The sequence below is a fragment of the Balaenoptera musculus genome, chromosome 14 (genome assembly GCF_009873245.2).
Source record: "Balaenoptera musculus isolate JJ_BM4_2016_0621 chromosome 14, mBalMus1.pri.v3, whole genome shotgun sequence".
Taxonomy (NCBI): Eukaryota; Metazoa; Chordata; class Mammalia; order Artiodactyla; family Balaenopteridae; genus Balaenoptera; species Balaenoptera musculus.
Genome location: NC_045798.1, coordinates 62,634,862 through 62,649,575, shown reverse-complemented (window position 1 = coordinate 62,649,575; position 14,714 = coordinate 62,634,862). Strand labels below are relative to the sequence as shown.

General features: G+C 49.9%; 1 protein-coding gene across 7 annotated transcripts in view; it reads right to left on the bottom strand.

Moving 5' to 3' along the window:
* The window catches only part of C14H18orf25 (chromosome 14 C18orf25 homolog), an 84,507-nt gene extending 82,982 nt beyond the window's left edge, over positions 1–1,525 (bottom strand). The window contains exon 1 of one of the 7 annotated variants that reach the window (XM_036874217.1): positions 1,437–1,525. The gene's annotated coding sequence lies outside the window, so the exon portion shown is untranslated. The other 6 variants (XM_036874218.1, XM_036874214.1, XM_036874216.1 and 3 more) reach the window with 6 other exon arrangements.
* Positions 1,526–14,714: the final 13,189 nt, after the last annotated feature.

The following is a 14,714-nucleotide window of genomic DNA, read 5'->3' as shown; positions in this document are numbered from 1 at the left end:
GTATAAAGTACGAAGTACTACTGGGGAAAAGAGAATTCTCTCTGAGAAGAGTCAGAGGAGACGATGATCTTTAAGCTGAGGTTCGTCAGTTTACATCCTCGCCGGGTTTCTAAATAAACTTGACAAACTCGCCAGAAGATGTCAATTTTGGAGACTGACACATCCCTCCCATTGACCGGAGGCCGAAGGTAGTGGAAGCACTGCCGAAACGCAGGCGGCGCCACGCCGGAGAGAGCCTTCCTCCCTCCTCCTAGGCCTCGGCAGCCGCGGTGCTGGGGCGGCCGCCCGGGCTCTCAAGAGTCGGGGCAGGTGTCGGCGCCAGATCCCGGCTCGCGGGGCCAACGCAGCTGGCAAAGCCGCCGCCGCCGCTCCCCGAGCGACCTGGGGCGCCGGAAAGTTGCGTGAAGACAACTCCAGTGCGACGAAGCCGCTCCTCCGCGCAGCCCACGGGCTGCGGCACCTCCAGCCTCCTCTCCGCCGCCTGGTAAAGGAACCCGCCGGGCCGGGGAAGAGGAGGGGGGGCTCGGCCCGCCAATTCGGCCGGGCCCGGAGGATGCGAGGGTTACCAGCGAGCCGGCGAGCCAACGGTCGGACTGTTCCGCCCCTCTCGCTGGCCCCCACCCGGGCCGCGCCTCCCGCCACGCCCGGGCTCAAACACCCGGCGTCCGACAGCCCTGCCCGTCACGACCCGGACGCCCAGACGCCGCAGAGCAACGCCCGCGGCCCGCACCCCTCCGACTCAACCCGACCCCTTCCCGGGAAGCAGCCCGGGTCCCGCGGCTCGACCGGTAGCCGGGCCGCGACCCTGCGCCCCTTCCCGCCTCACCTGCGCTCCGCGGCGGCCCCGCACCTCCTCGCCCGCTCCGCGCGCCCCGTCGGGGCACACACCGACCCCCCCGGGCCGGGTCTCTCCGGGCCGCGGCGACTCTGAACGTCACGGCCACCGCCGCCTTCTCTTCCTCGGCACAAGCCCCAGCGGCGAGCAGGGGGTCGCGGTCAGAGCCCCACCGGGGCCAAAGCGAATCTCACCGCCTCCGCAGCCTCCACCGCCAAGTCCCTTCACTCGTCCGAACCGCCCGGAGAAAATGTCACCAGAGGCCGTTCCGCTCGGCGCCTCACTTCCGCCCGGAACCACAGAGCCTGAGCCGGTCGGCTAGAGGGGCCGCTGCGGCTGGGACCTCTAGGGACTGGAGCGGGAGGCCCAGAGAAAGCCAGACAGCGCCATCTGGCTGGGCTGACCCGCGCTCCTACAGCTGCAGAGCGCCGGGCGTGGGAGCATCGGCTTCCTGGGCTTCTTTCCCGCTCTCCCTTCATCTGCTCAGGCAGCTCCCTTCCAGAAATTTCCCAGAGGGTCGGAAAGCCAGTCAATACAAGCCACGGACAATGCCCTAAGAAAAGGACGTCGCTCCATTTTCCGTTCGCTGCTCAGTACTCACCCCTCCTGAAGCCTTCCCGAATGAAGCTTGTGGTGTCACTCCAGGAGGGAGTGCGCTCCCTTCTCTCCCCACCTTTTCGCGGATGCCGACAGCTCGGCTCGGGGAGATTTGGTTGTGCTCCTCTCATGCAGTGGCATCAACATCCCGTTCAAGTTTCTGGATGAACCTTGCACGCCTCGCAGACACATCGCCACCTGCTGGTGAGTCAGGGTCCCCCAGGGAGACCCCGCTCCGCCCCTACGCGCGATGCAGACGCCCCAAATTCCACCTCTGCAGTCACTCCTGATTTGCAGCAGCGAGCGCTGAGTTTTCGACGCCCTTCGTTGAGGTCTGAGATCGTGAAGAAAACGTGCTGGACGCTTCCCCGGAAGAAAGGTAAGGTGGGCTTAAGAAGGAGAAAGAACAAACCTCACAACTCAAGATCTGGCCAAGGCTTTGCGCTAGCTAAAAGCAGGGTTTTGAGAAATAATTGAATACATAAGGGCTTGAAGAGAAAATGTAAAAGGTATTTACCTTTTCAGGAGCCATGCTGGGACCTGGGGTGACACTCCCCTAGAGGAGATTCTGAAAATCACAGCGCCGGCTCCACGCTCTCCTTAACAGCAGTCTCCCGTTTAGACCAGGCCCCCCAGCTCCCCCATTTCTCTCATTTATGCTAACTGCCTACAAGCATGGGAATTTTCCATCCCTAAATGAGTAAAGTGGTAAAATAGTTTTACAATTAATAGCTAACTTCTCTGAATGCCTATTATGTACAAGGCACTATACTATGCATCTAAGTGGATTCATGCATTTGATCCTCACAAGTCTATGGGTTTGGTGGTATTCCTGGCCCCAGATGACAAAAGTGGAACCAGACAGAGTGATAAAGTGACCTGCCCAAGGCCACACAGCAGTAAGTGTCAGGAGCCTGCATTCTCAACCACCACGACCAACCGCCTCCTTGAAATTCACTGAGAACATACTGTGTGCCAGATAAACATTTTGTCTCTGTATGTTATGTCACTCATTTATTTATTTATTTATTTATTTCCCTGCTTCCTTAGTCCTCAAGGAATTTGAGAGTTTGTGGGGTAGTGACAAGAGCCCAGTCTCTTTCAGGAGAAAAAGAGAAAAGAAAAGAACTAACTACTAAAATCACAGCTGTCAGTCTGGAAATGAATGAATGAATATGGACAAATACATTCAGTTTTAAAATGGCCCCTCGATGGTCTTATCTCATCAATGCTGTAGAGATGCTGAAGTAGGACCCTGACTACTGAGGTACCATCTTGGCTCCTTCCGTTTGATAACAACAAGTCAATTCCCTAGAGTAAATGGACTGATTTTTTTTTTTTTCAGAGTCTGGGATGTTTGATATACTAATTACTAACATCCCTATTACTGCCATATTTAGATTGCTAAATAGGGCACTTGCTTTCTTCTTCCCCTTCTGTAGGAGCAGGAAGGGCTGGGCAGTTGATCCTACTTCTGTCTTGGAATTATCTCCTAGAATCGCCTTTGCACTACATACTCAGCCCTCCAAGCCCCTGAAATCCCATCCCCATAAAGCCAGCCCAGTCAAAATCACACCATCACCCACCCTCCATCCTGTTGCCTCTACAGAAATTTCTCTCAAGATTCCTCTGCTCACAGACACTGTCCTACCAACATGTCCACCCCTTGGCCTATCTGTAGTGTTACTACTGGATCATATCAGTGTTTTTACGCTCAAGTGCTTTCATAAACCCTGGAGGCCAAGGCCGAGCCCATCTGAATCACCCTTCAGCTTCACTGCTTGCACCTGATGCACCACTGGGGCTGGGGCTGGGCTTGCAGCAGGTGCCTGTGAGAAACCGTGGCCTGAGCAGTAGCATCACAATGTGGCTGGCCTTGCTTTGACTAGAGTCTGTTCTCTCTGACTGAGCAGGCTGCTTCCAAAATTTGCCCCTGTAAGGTGGATGCTGTTTTCAGAACCACTCGTTAGATAAGGAAAACGGGGGATCCAAGGGATGGAACCCTCACCTCAGCTCTAGGCTACCCCTCCCTCAGTGTAACCACCCTCACCTCCCCCCTCCCACCCGCATAACCAGCATCCACTACAATCCCCCAGCACCTGCTATAAGACAGTTGAACAGTTGAATGGGGGGGAGGGGTGATGTTGAACCTCTTGACCCTGGTGGCCACATAATTGCAGACAAGTCACCATGTCGAGAGTTAACATCACCTGTTCTGCCCCACAGCATTATTCCACAGAATTAAATTATGCCCTCCCTATGGAAGGCCATCCGGAAGCAGCCTGAGAATTCCAAGTAGTGGAAGGTGACATGGTCTCCAGGACCGAGAGCTCTGGAGCCTGACAGATTTGGATTTGGACCGGGTTCTGCCTCCCTCAGCAGAGTGACCTCTGGGCACTTCTGCTGCCTCACTGTGCCTCAGCGTCCTCACCTGTCAAACACGGCGAAACCTGATACTACTTTGCAGGTTCTTACGAGGGGTGAGGGTGAAATGAGTTTGCGTAAAACTCTCAGCACAACTCTCGGCTCAGAGAGAACACTCAACAAGGCCGTTGTTCTGATGGCAACACTCCAGGCCAGCACCTCCTACAAGCACAGACTCACACTGGTCAAGTACGTGTCTAGGGACTCCTATTTCCAGAGCAACACGTTCACACGGAACCAGAATGAAACAGGGCAGAAGGATGCCAGGAAGGTGGAGTCACGCGGCGGCCAGGGGTGTCTGGGAGCGGCACCACCTGCAGCCCCCCTACAGTTCTCGGGGGTGGATGGTGGAGGCGCCTCTGTCTTGGGCTCCAAGTTCCTCTTTCCAATCAGGTGACACCCCTTCTATATGGAAAGTCTGTGAGTCTATTAAAAAATGGAAATAAATGCAAAGGACAGTATTAAATTTTTCAACAAGTATGTATTGGCCTCTTTTTTAATAAAAGAATAGCCTTGTGGGACCTCTGGGGTGGGAGGGGTGAGGAGTTCCTCTGACACCCCATCTAAGCTAGCACCCACCACCCGTCACCACACCTGCTTGTTCCCCTCATAACATTTACCCTCCTTTGCACCTGTCATGCATATTCTTTCTCATCCATCTGACACACCAAAGAGTAGCAAGGGAGCCGGGTCATGTTGTCCTGCTCTGTAGCGGACACAATCAGTACACAGGTGTGGATGGAGGAAATCCATCTAAGCCTCTAGCTGGGGAGACACAGGAAACTGAAAAGATGTCAAAACAAGGAAGTGGCACCAGGTGCCAAGTGGGTGAGAGGCTGTGAGGAGGGCAGGAGGCCTGACAGACAGTTGTTGAAAAGGAAGAAGAGTCAGTGCCTCAAGGGCAAAGCTTAGGCAGTCCTCCCTCACAGCTCCCTTGGTGTCCAGCACAGGGAATGGCTGACAGAGCAAGGAAATCAATGTCTGTGACTGAAGGACAGCTGTGCAGAGAAGCTGACATTTGGGGGACGAGAAGTAGAATCTTTCCTGCCATATCAGTAAACAAAGGATGTCACAGTCATCAGCAATTACAGCCACTGCCAATGGTGAGCTGGTGAGCCCTGAGGGAACTCAGGAAGGAAAAGAATACCTGCCATCTAACAGCCATCAGACTGCAGCCACTCCCTATGTTGTGCATTTTTTTTTAAGTCAACACGGAAAAGGAACAAGAGGTGGAAAAGCCCCTGGGATGTTTGAAGGACAACAATCCAAGGGCCCGGCTGCCTGTGACTGGACAGCGGAGGGATGAAGCAGGAGACGGCCGACAGGTATGTCGGGGGCTTAATGTGAGTGGAAGGAGTCTGGGCTTCATTTTTAAGCACTAATGGGGCAAGCAGGGTCCGAAGTTCTCACCAGACTTCTAGGGAATGTTCCAGTCAAGGCCAGCAGAAAGCATATTGTCATGGCCCACTAACAACTTGGAGAGGAAGGAGAGCACTGACCCCAGGCTGACCACAGCAGGAGACATGTGGACCTCCGGGAGGGGAGGGAGGGGAGAAGCGAGAACTGCCAAGAACTGCCGTCTGCAAGAGAGAAAGAAGGTGTTAGGAAAGAAGGGAAGGGCCTGCAGCCCTAGGGACCTTCCCTGTGGGTAGCAGATAGGATGCATTCCGAAGACACAGAATGATCTGGAAGAAAGGACTTGTAAAAGCTTCTGAGCAACACTAGCTTTGAGGAGAACATCTCCAGCCCTCCACCTTCTCCCCTGCAGCTCCAAAAACTGCAGTATTTAAGTGAGAACAACATCAGGGGATCTGTGTATAATTAAAAACATGTATTTGGTCTTTGTCCCAGGTCTCTGGCACAGAGCTCCTTTAAAATGCTTGGAATTTCCTGGGTGATAGGAGTGCCTTTTGTTATTTGCAAGAAACCTGAGTTTATGCCAAGGAGGTGATTCTTTTTTTTTTTTTTTTTAATTGAAGTATAGTTGATTTGCAAAGGAGGTGATTCTTGATGGGCCCCTGGGGTAGCTTCAGGAGGGGGGGCAGCTTCTCAGAGGAACTATCCTTTGAAGAGAGAAAGGGTTGGAACTTTCAGCCCCTCCCCCACCTCCGGGAAGGAGATTGAGTTCAATCACCAATGGCTAATGATTTAATTAACAATGCCTACATAATAAAACCTGGATAACAACCCCTACGTGATGGAGTTGAGAGAGCTGCCAGGTTGGCAGCCCCACTCCCACATTCCTCTTCCACAGGCTGTTCCTGGCTTGTTTCCTTTATAATAAACCAGCAATAGTAAGGAAAGTGCTTTCCTGAGTTCCGTGAGTCATTCTAGCAAGTTATCAAACTTAAGGAGGAGCCATGGGAACCCCTGAATTTATAGTCTGCAGAATATAAGTGTGGGTAGCCCAGGGCCCCTGCTTGTGGCTGGCGTCTGAAGTGGGACAGTCTCATGGGACTGAGCCCTGAACCTGTGGGATCTGCACTAATTCTGGGCAGTTAGTGTCACAACTGAACTGAACGGTTGCACACCCGGTTGTTGGAGAATTGGTGTCAGAAAAGAAACCACACAGAATCCTAAACTTTGACTTTAAATAAATACGTTACATTTGGTTTCAAATAAACATGTGACATTAAGCAAGACCAGTCCTAGGCCAAATCTCTCTTCAGACTCCTCACCTCCTTTCCCTGTGACCACGTCCAACTCTTTGCTGGCAGTCAATGGTGCCCACCCCCAAGTCTCTGAAAGGCAGAGTAGTTTAATGCTTGCCTCGCACAGTGGTATGGAAACATAAAGGAGTGCCTCTGAGGAGGAATTCCTCTTTCCTGGTGGCAATACAGGAAGCAAATGCTGGGTGGGGATGTCCTAGCATTCCTCATTTGCACTTGCACACAGTTAAGTGGAACCTCCTCTACATGTCTTAGGAGAACCCAGCAAAGTATGCGTGCCATTCAGTCTCGTTTGGAAGACATCCATCAGAGGCCTGCCCACTAAGCACAAGGCACACTGTAGGCCCTAAACGTGGTATTTCATTAATCCTCACAACAGTCAGCAAGGGGAGGGAGGTTTTACAGAAGAGGACACAGAGGCCCAGAGAAGACAGTGCACCTGACCAGGGTCACATGAGCTAAAGGGCAGAGCCAGGATTCCTGGCGGAGAACACGTCACCTCCCTCAAGACCATTGGTCAGTGTAGTAACAGGGTTCCATCTAGAAACAAATCGCAGAAGCAGAGGAGGGGCATGAGGGAGGGAGAAATTAATTCCTCGTCGAAGAGGAAGTTTTGACCAGGGCCTTGGAGAAAGAGCAGGGCTTCCAAGGACAGAAATGTAGAGAAAGGTATCCCAGGCAAAGCAGGTCCAGCTTGAGGAAAGGCTGGGCTCTGAAAGCGCAGGTACCACCGGACAGCAGAATAGGTGTATTTCTCACACAAGTGATATATCAGGTGTTGTGGTTTGGGCCCTTGTCCCCCACGCTCCAATTTTGTTTTTATCTTTTTGCTGATTAATACCGTCAACGTACTCTTGTTTAGCGTTTACTTTGACCACTTCATAAGTATGACTCCATTAGCTCCTCCAAACAGTCCTGGAAGGTAGTGGGGCGGGTGTTGTTAACATTTTGCAGAGATTATATAGCAGACTGACACAAGGAGATTCTGAATAAATGCTTATTCTGAATGAATGACTTGCCCAAGGTCACCAGCACTAAATGGATGACCATTTAGTGCTGGTGACCTTGCTCTGCTGCCTCCAAATCCCAGACTCTTTCCACTACTGTTCATATCTGGAGGACTTAGCAGTGTCATTTTGTGTGTGTGTGTGTGTGTGTGTGTATTGGGGGGTGGGGAATTAGACTCATTAGTGTGTTTTATAATGTGCTGATCATTTGAAAAAGGCTTGGGGCCTGAGAACAATACAGGCATTCATTACAGAACTTCAATAGACTGACAGCAGCAACAATAACCTAAAATTAAATGAAGCAGAGTATCTCATGTGACTCCTCTCTTGAGGAGTCAGTGCAAAGGCACCAGGCTTTGGGAAAACAGGATAGGGTCCCCGAGGAGAAAGACAAAGCAGAGATTTACAGAAACTATGGGGGTGTCAGCAGGCTGGGAGTGCTCCTACCAACCAGGCGGACAAGTCCCCGGGAGCACAGGACACTAGGCAGCTTCCAAAGGCCTCCCCCGTCTTGAGCAACTGTGATTCAATGGGAACCACGAGTAACCACCAGGCCTAAGAAGGAGGCTTAGAGATCACCCTCTTGTTTTGCAGAAAACTAGTATATTTTTACTAATTATACTTTTTTGGAAAAACGTGTTCCTTAAAGCACTTAGTAGAGCTGTTTTGGCGTTTTAATTCTGCTTGTGGTTTCTGCCACAAGTCCTTCAGAATCACTAGCAGGGTACGAGTCCAGCTCTGCAGGGAGGCATCTCAAGATCCCTTTCTGGGGCAATGGGGAGGCTTCACTGGGTGAAGCCGGGCCCACCACAAGTCCAGTATGTTTACAAAGTTGGAGAACAGTGCAAAGCTGGCTCCATTCTTGTCACCCAAGAGAACATGCACCCATGTACCGTGGGTCAGACTGAGGGATGTACACTGGCCATCCCTGCCCTCAGAGAACCAATGGATAAAACAGTGTCTCCTGAATGAGTTACCTCTGCTATACAGGCGGCCTTACAGAAGGTGAAACTATAAAATCAGTTTGTCTTTGGTGTGTGTTTACTCGTGTCCAGGACCCTCCCTGACCCAGTCAGTGCCTTTACCACCCACCACTCAAGGCCTTAGGACTTTAGCCCTCCTTGCCTCTCTCCCCCACCTTCTGACACCCAAAACTTCCTGGTCTAGGACTCAGTCTCTAAGGCTTCTACTCTTTTTGTCTTAAAAACAATTAATTAAGGAACCTAATTCTTGCTAGAGTGGTAGCTGACTAACATACTACCCCTCCCAGGTGACAGAATACTTTGTCCAACTAAAATAAACACTTCTTGGGCTTCCCTGGTGGCTCAGTGGTTAAGAATCTGCCTGCCAATGTGGGGGACACAGGTTCAAGCCCTGGTCTGGGAAGATCCCACATGCCGTGGAGCAACTAAGCCCGTGTGCCACAACTACTGAGCCTGTGCTCTAGGGCCCGTGAACCACAGCTACTGAGCCCACCTGCCACAACTACTGAAGCCCGCGCACCTAGAGCCCATGCTCTACAACAAGAGAAGCCACCGCAATGAGAAGGCCGTGCACTGCAAGGAAGAGTAGCCCCCGCTCGCTGCAACTAGCGAAAGCCCACGCACAGCAATGAAGACCCAATGCAGCCAAAAATAAATAAATAAATTTATTTTAAAAAGGTGAATGTTTAAAAAAAATAAAAATAAACACTTCTCTAGAAGCTGTCAGGAAGTGACATAAAAGGAAGGCAGGTCAGTTGGGGAGAGGAAGATATTTTTGGTTCACCAGGTTTTTCAACATTGTCAAATCACAACACGCTTATGACCTGGGAGAGCCAATCCAACAAACAGTCATCTGTGCGTTCTCACCGAGTCCCAAAGCCAACTGTTTTTGCATTCCCGGTATACCAGGAACCTGGGAAATACCAAGAAGCTCTAGAATTTACAATCCAAAAGGTCAAAAATAACTCAAAGAGAAAGAACAATAGGAGGAGAGCTGAGAACTAAGTCTGTGCTATTGGTTATTAGTGCTATAACTCAGAGAAGGAAAAGATTGATGTTGTGTGGGAAGAGTCCCACTCTGTGGTGGGATGAGACTGGGTCTAAAGTGTAGGTAGAATACAAATATGGAATGTTCCAGGCTTTTGAAACTTCAGAAGTTTCAAGAGCCTCTCTCCTCATATCGCGCAAACTGGATTTCCCATTGCCACAAGGACTGCAGGAAGCTTGCTTCCAGGCTGGCCGATCACATCCTTTTGTTTAATCATGTGCCTTCAACTGCCCCTTGGGAGACATGTATTCTCAGCCAAAACCCTAAATTGACGTTGTTGAACTGTAAAAGCCAGGAACAGCTAGGAGAGAGCTTATCTTCCTGGGAGGCCCAAAAGACATTGCCCCTGTCTACAAGGGTGTGGGATGCACAGTCACTGCCAAGGTGACCCTGTCCCTGCCAGAGGGCAGAAGAGACTGACATAGAGGGCTCGCCCCAGCCAGTGCCAGTTCTGCTTCTCATGGGCTGCCTCTGCCCAGCTCCTATCTCTCCCCAAAACAGGGACTGCTCCTGTTTGTCCTGCCCTCCCCTCCCCACCACCAGGCGGTATGTCCCCAAGGCCGACTACCAGGGGGGAGGCAGAGATTCCCTCACCACACTGTCCCTGGGGAGCCCGGTCGCTGCATGGAGGGAGGGGAGAGCAGAGGGAACAAGGTGGGGCTGAAGAGAGAAGAGAGGTGCTGGCGGTTCCTAAGGAGTCTTAACTGGGCTGGAGGTGGCTCAGCATGGAGAGAGAGCTGTGCGTCTCATGGTCCCCGGCACCGTGCTCCCTGGAGGGATCCTCCCATCCTGCACAGCCTCCCCTTCGGCCCCCACCCCACCAGGCTCAGTCCCCCCCCCACACCCTGGGGGGAGCTTCTCCTCCAGCTGCTCCACTCTCCACCTCATTGAGGGGAAAATAGAAGAACCCTCCCCACTGGGGCCGAAACAAAGTTAGTCTCCGGCAGGAAACATCCATTGGCTGAAGGATTCTCCTTCTGGGGCTGTCCCAGGCTACTGTGAGGGCACTTGTACAGTCTCAAGAATAACACACTCCCCAAACTGCCACATTCCAGGCAACAGGTAAGGGGACGATGAAGTAAATTATGGGCCAGTTCAGCCCTTAGCAAAATTTCCTGGGAGTTCCCTGGTGGCCTAATGGTTAGGACCCCGGGCTTTCGTTGCCGTGGCCAGGGTTCAATCCCTGGTCACAGAACTGAGATCCCGCAAGCATGCGGTTAGGCCGAAAGAAAAAAAAATTCTGGAGTGGAAGATGAGGAAGGGGGAGCAACATATCAGGACCTAAACAAAGGATCCAGAATTCATTTCTTTCTTTTTCCTTTTTTTAAAAAATGTTTATTTATTTATTTATTTATTTTGGCTGCTCCAGGTCTTAGTTGCAGCACACGGGATCTTTAGTTGTGGCATGTATGCGGGATCTAGTTCCCTGACCATGGTTCGAAACTGGTCCCCCTGCATTGGGAGCGCAGAGTCTTAACTGCTGGACCACCAGGGAAGTCCCTCAGTTGTATGATAATCTAGTCCTCCAACTCAATTTCTTTTCTTTTCTTTTCTTTTTTGAGTCTTTTTTTTTAAATTGAAGTATAGTTGATTTACAATGTTGTGTTAATTTCTGCTGTACAGCAAAGTGATTTAGGTATACATATATATATACATTCTTTTAATATTCTTTTCCATTATGGTTTATCACAGGATATTGAACATAGTTCCCTGTGCTATACAGTAGGACCTTGTTGTTTATCCATTCTCTATATAATAGTTTGCATCTGCTAACCCCAAACTCCCACTCCATCCCTCCCCCACCCCCCTCCCCCTTGGCATCCACAAGTCTGTTCTCTATGTCTGTGAGTCTGTTTCTATTTCCTAGATAGGTTCATTTGTATCATATTTTAAATTCTACATATAAGTGATATCATATGGTATTTGTCTTTCTCTTTCTGACTTACTTCACTTAGTATGATAATCTCTAAGTCCATCCATGTTGCTGCAAGTGGCATTATTTCATTTTTATGGCTGAGTAGTATTCCATTGTATATATGTACCACATTTTCTTTATCCATTCATCTGTTGATGGACATTTAGGTTGTTTCCATGTCTTGGCTATTGTGAATAGTGCTGCTATGAACATAGGGGTGCATGTATCTTTTTGAATTATAGTTTTCCAGATATATGCCCAGGAGTGGGATTGCTGGATCATATGGCAACTCTATTTTTAGTTTTTTGAGGAATCTCCATACTGTTTTCCATATTGGCTGCACAAACTTACATTCCCACCAACAGTGAGGGAGGGTTCCCATTTCTCCACACCCTCTCCAGCATTTATTATTTGTAGACTTTTTTTTTTTTAAGAAACTAATAAACAGTAATTTATTTATTTATTTATTTATTTTTGGCTGTGTTGGGTCTTCGTTTCTGTGCGAGGGCTTTCTCTAGTTGTGGCAAGCGGGGGCCACTCTTCATCGCGGTGCGCGGGCCTCTCACTATCGCGGCCTCTCTTGTTGCGGAGCACAGGCTCCAGATGCGCAGGCTCAGTAATTGTGGCTCACGGGCCTAGTGGCTCCATGGCATGTGGGATCTTCCCAGACCAGGGCTCGAACCCGTGTCCCCTGCATTGGCAGGCAGATTCTCAACCACTGCGCCACCAGGGAAGCCCAAATATTCTTTTTTTTTTTTTTTTTTTTTTTAATTTTTTGGCCACACCTTGCAGCACATAAGATCTTAGTTCCCAGACCAGGGACCAAACCCGTGCCCCTTGCAGTGGAAGCACAGAGTCTTAACCACTGGACCACCAGGGAAGTCCCTATTTGTAGACTTTTTGATGACAGCAGTTCTGACTGGTATGAGGTGATACCTCACTGCAGTTTTGATTGTATTTCTCTAATAATTAGCAATGTTGAGCATCTTTTCATGGGCCTGTTGGCCATCTGTAGCCAGCTCACTTTCTTTATGTCCTATAAACCAATTTAATTTCTACTCTAAGTCCCCCATCTGGCAGGAAAGTCCATGTCAGTCATTGCTGAAGCTTCATTTCCCTTCCCCACTCAGGACCCACAAGTGCCTGGAAAGTTAGGATAGGGTCTGGTCTCCCATCCATATAGATCTGTCATTTGCCAAAGCCCAGTGGTGGGCAGTAGCTGGGGTCAGTTTCCATGTTATGCATGGGGAGAAATCTTTGCCAAGGCTAGATCCCCAAAGGCCTCCCACTCCACGAAGGAGAATGGGCCACCTCCATCATGGACAGCTGTGCAGGGAGGTCACCCACACGTCTCTTTCCTTCCAGGCCCCCATGATTTCTTCTCTCTCAAAGGCCATCTCCCCTCCCCCTACAACACACATGAAACCCAGTGAGTTTAGATTTTTTTCAGAGGACAAGAAGAGTCACTGACCTCAACCTCCTTCTGCTTTGCACCCAACCTGAATCACGGAAACAAGAAATTACCAACCTTGCTGTCTACTTGAAATGGAAGAGGCAGGCAGAATACTATAAGAAACACACAAATTAATATGTCAAAACAGCATCCTAGGACTTCCCTGGTGGCGCAGTGGTTAAGAATCTGCCTGCCAATGCAGGGGACACAGGTTCGAGCCCTGGTCCAGGAAGATCCCACATGCCGTGGAGCAACTAACCCCGACTGCCACAACTACTGAGCCTGCACTCTAGAGCCCACGAGCCACAAAGACTGAGCCCACGTGCCACAACCACTGAAGCCCGCGAGCCTAGAGCCCGTACTCTGCAACAAGAGAAGCCACTGCAATAAGAAGCACGCACACTGCAACAAAGAGTAGCCCCCGCTCACCACAACTAGAGAAAGCCCGCACGCAGCAGTGAAGACCTAACACAGCCAAAAATAAATAAATAAATTTATTTAAAAAAAAAAAGAATCCTGCCACTCATTCATTCTCCAGCACTTTATGCACATATGCTTTGCAGCCAAGCACCGTGCTAGCACTGAGGACACAAGACACAGAAGCCCTTCCAGGTACAGCCCTCCCAATGTCACCTAACATTAGGAGCATGTGACAACATAATGGGAATGTGCACACAGAGTCATAATAGGAGCTGAGACCAGGAAGCTGCAAACTTGGCCTGTGCCCAGGGAGGACACACCTGGGAGGAGAACTCTGAACAAAGACTCTGAGAATGAAGAGAATTTGCAGCATAGAAAAGAGGAGGAAAGGCTTCTAGGCAGATGTCACAATGGAATCAAAAAGAGCCAAGCCATTCTAGGAATGAGTGGGCCTGGCCGGAGTCAGAATGCTCATTCCGGAGTGATGAGGGCAACAGTGAAAAAGGAGTTTAGAAAAAAGAACAAAATCCCCAAGGAAGACTTATCTGTAACATGGTCTGAGATGGTTTTTTCTTTCTTTTTTTCTTGCTAGGGTCAGGGGGTGGAGGTGCAATAAATAACCCTCTCTTTCCCTCTCCTCAAGTTTGGAACCAAAAAAAGCATAAAAGTTTGGAACCAATTGAGAAATAAGACACAGGCAACAGGTGAACATTTAAGTGTCAACCTTATGATAAATAAAAGCTAGATTGGAGGACACGGTTTAAATGTGCAGGCCCCACGGACTTCATGATATGTCACGGCCCCTGTCGACAGACTGGACAACCTCAGCCCTTCCCCCAAGTAGTGGATTTACTGCCTGGTGAGCAGCCCAGAATATACCCTCTCTGCAGTGGGGCAGGCCCTAAAGAGAGTGATATATTAATTCACTGGGACTGCCATAATGTAGTACCATAGATTGGTGACTTAACAGAAATATATTTCCTCATAGTTCTAGAGTCTAGAATTCCAAGATCAAGGTGTCAGCTGGTTCGGTTTCTTCTGAGGCTTACAGTTGGCCTCCTCCCTGCTGTGTCTTCACATGGTCACCCCTCAGTCTGTATTGTCTGTGTCCTAATCTCCTCTTACAAGGACACCAATCATAGTACATTAGGGCCCAACCCAACAACCCCGTTTTAACTTAATTATCTCTTTAAAGTCCCTATTTCCAAATACAGTCACATTCTGAAGTCCTGGGAGTTAGAGCTTCAACATATGGATTCGGGGGGAACACAATTCAGCCCATAACAGGTACACAGCTGGTTTTAGCCGAGCATGCTCAGGTCCTTCCCTCAAACTTTGCCGTCAGATGTCTTTCTTCTGAAGA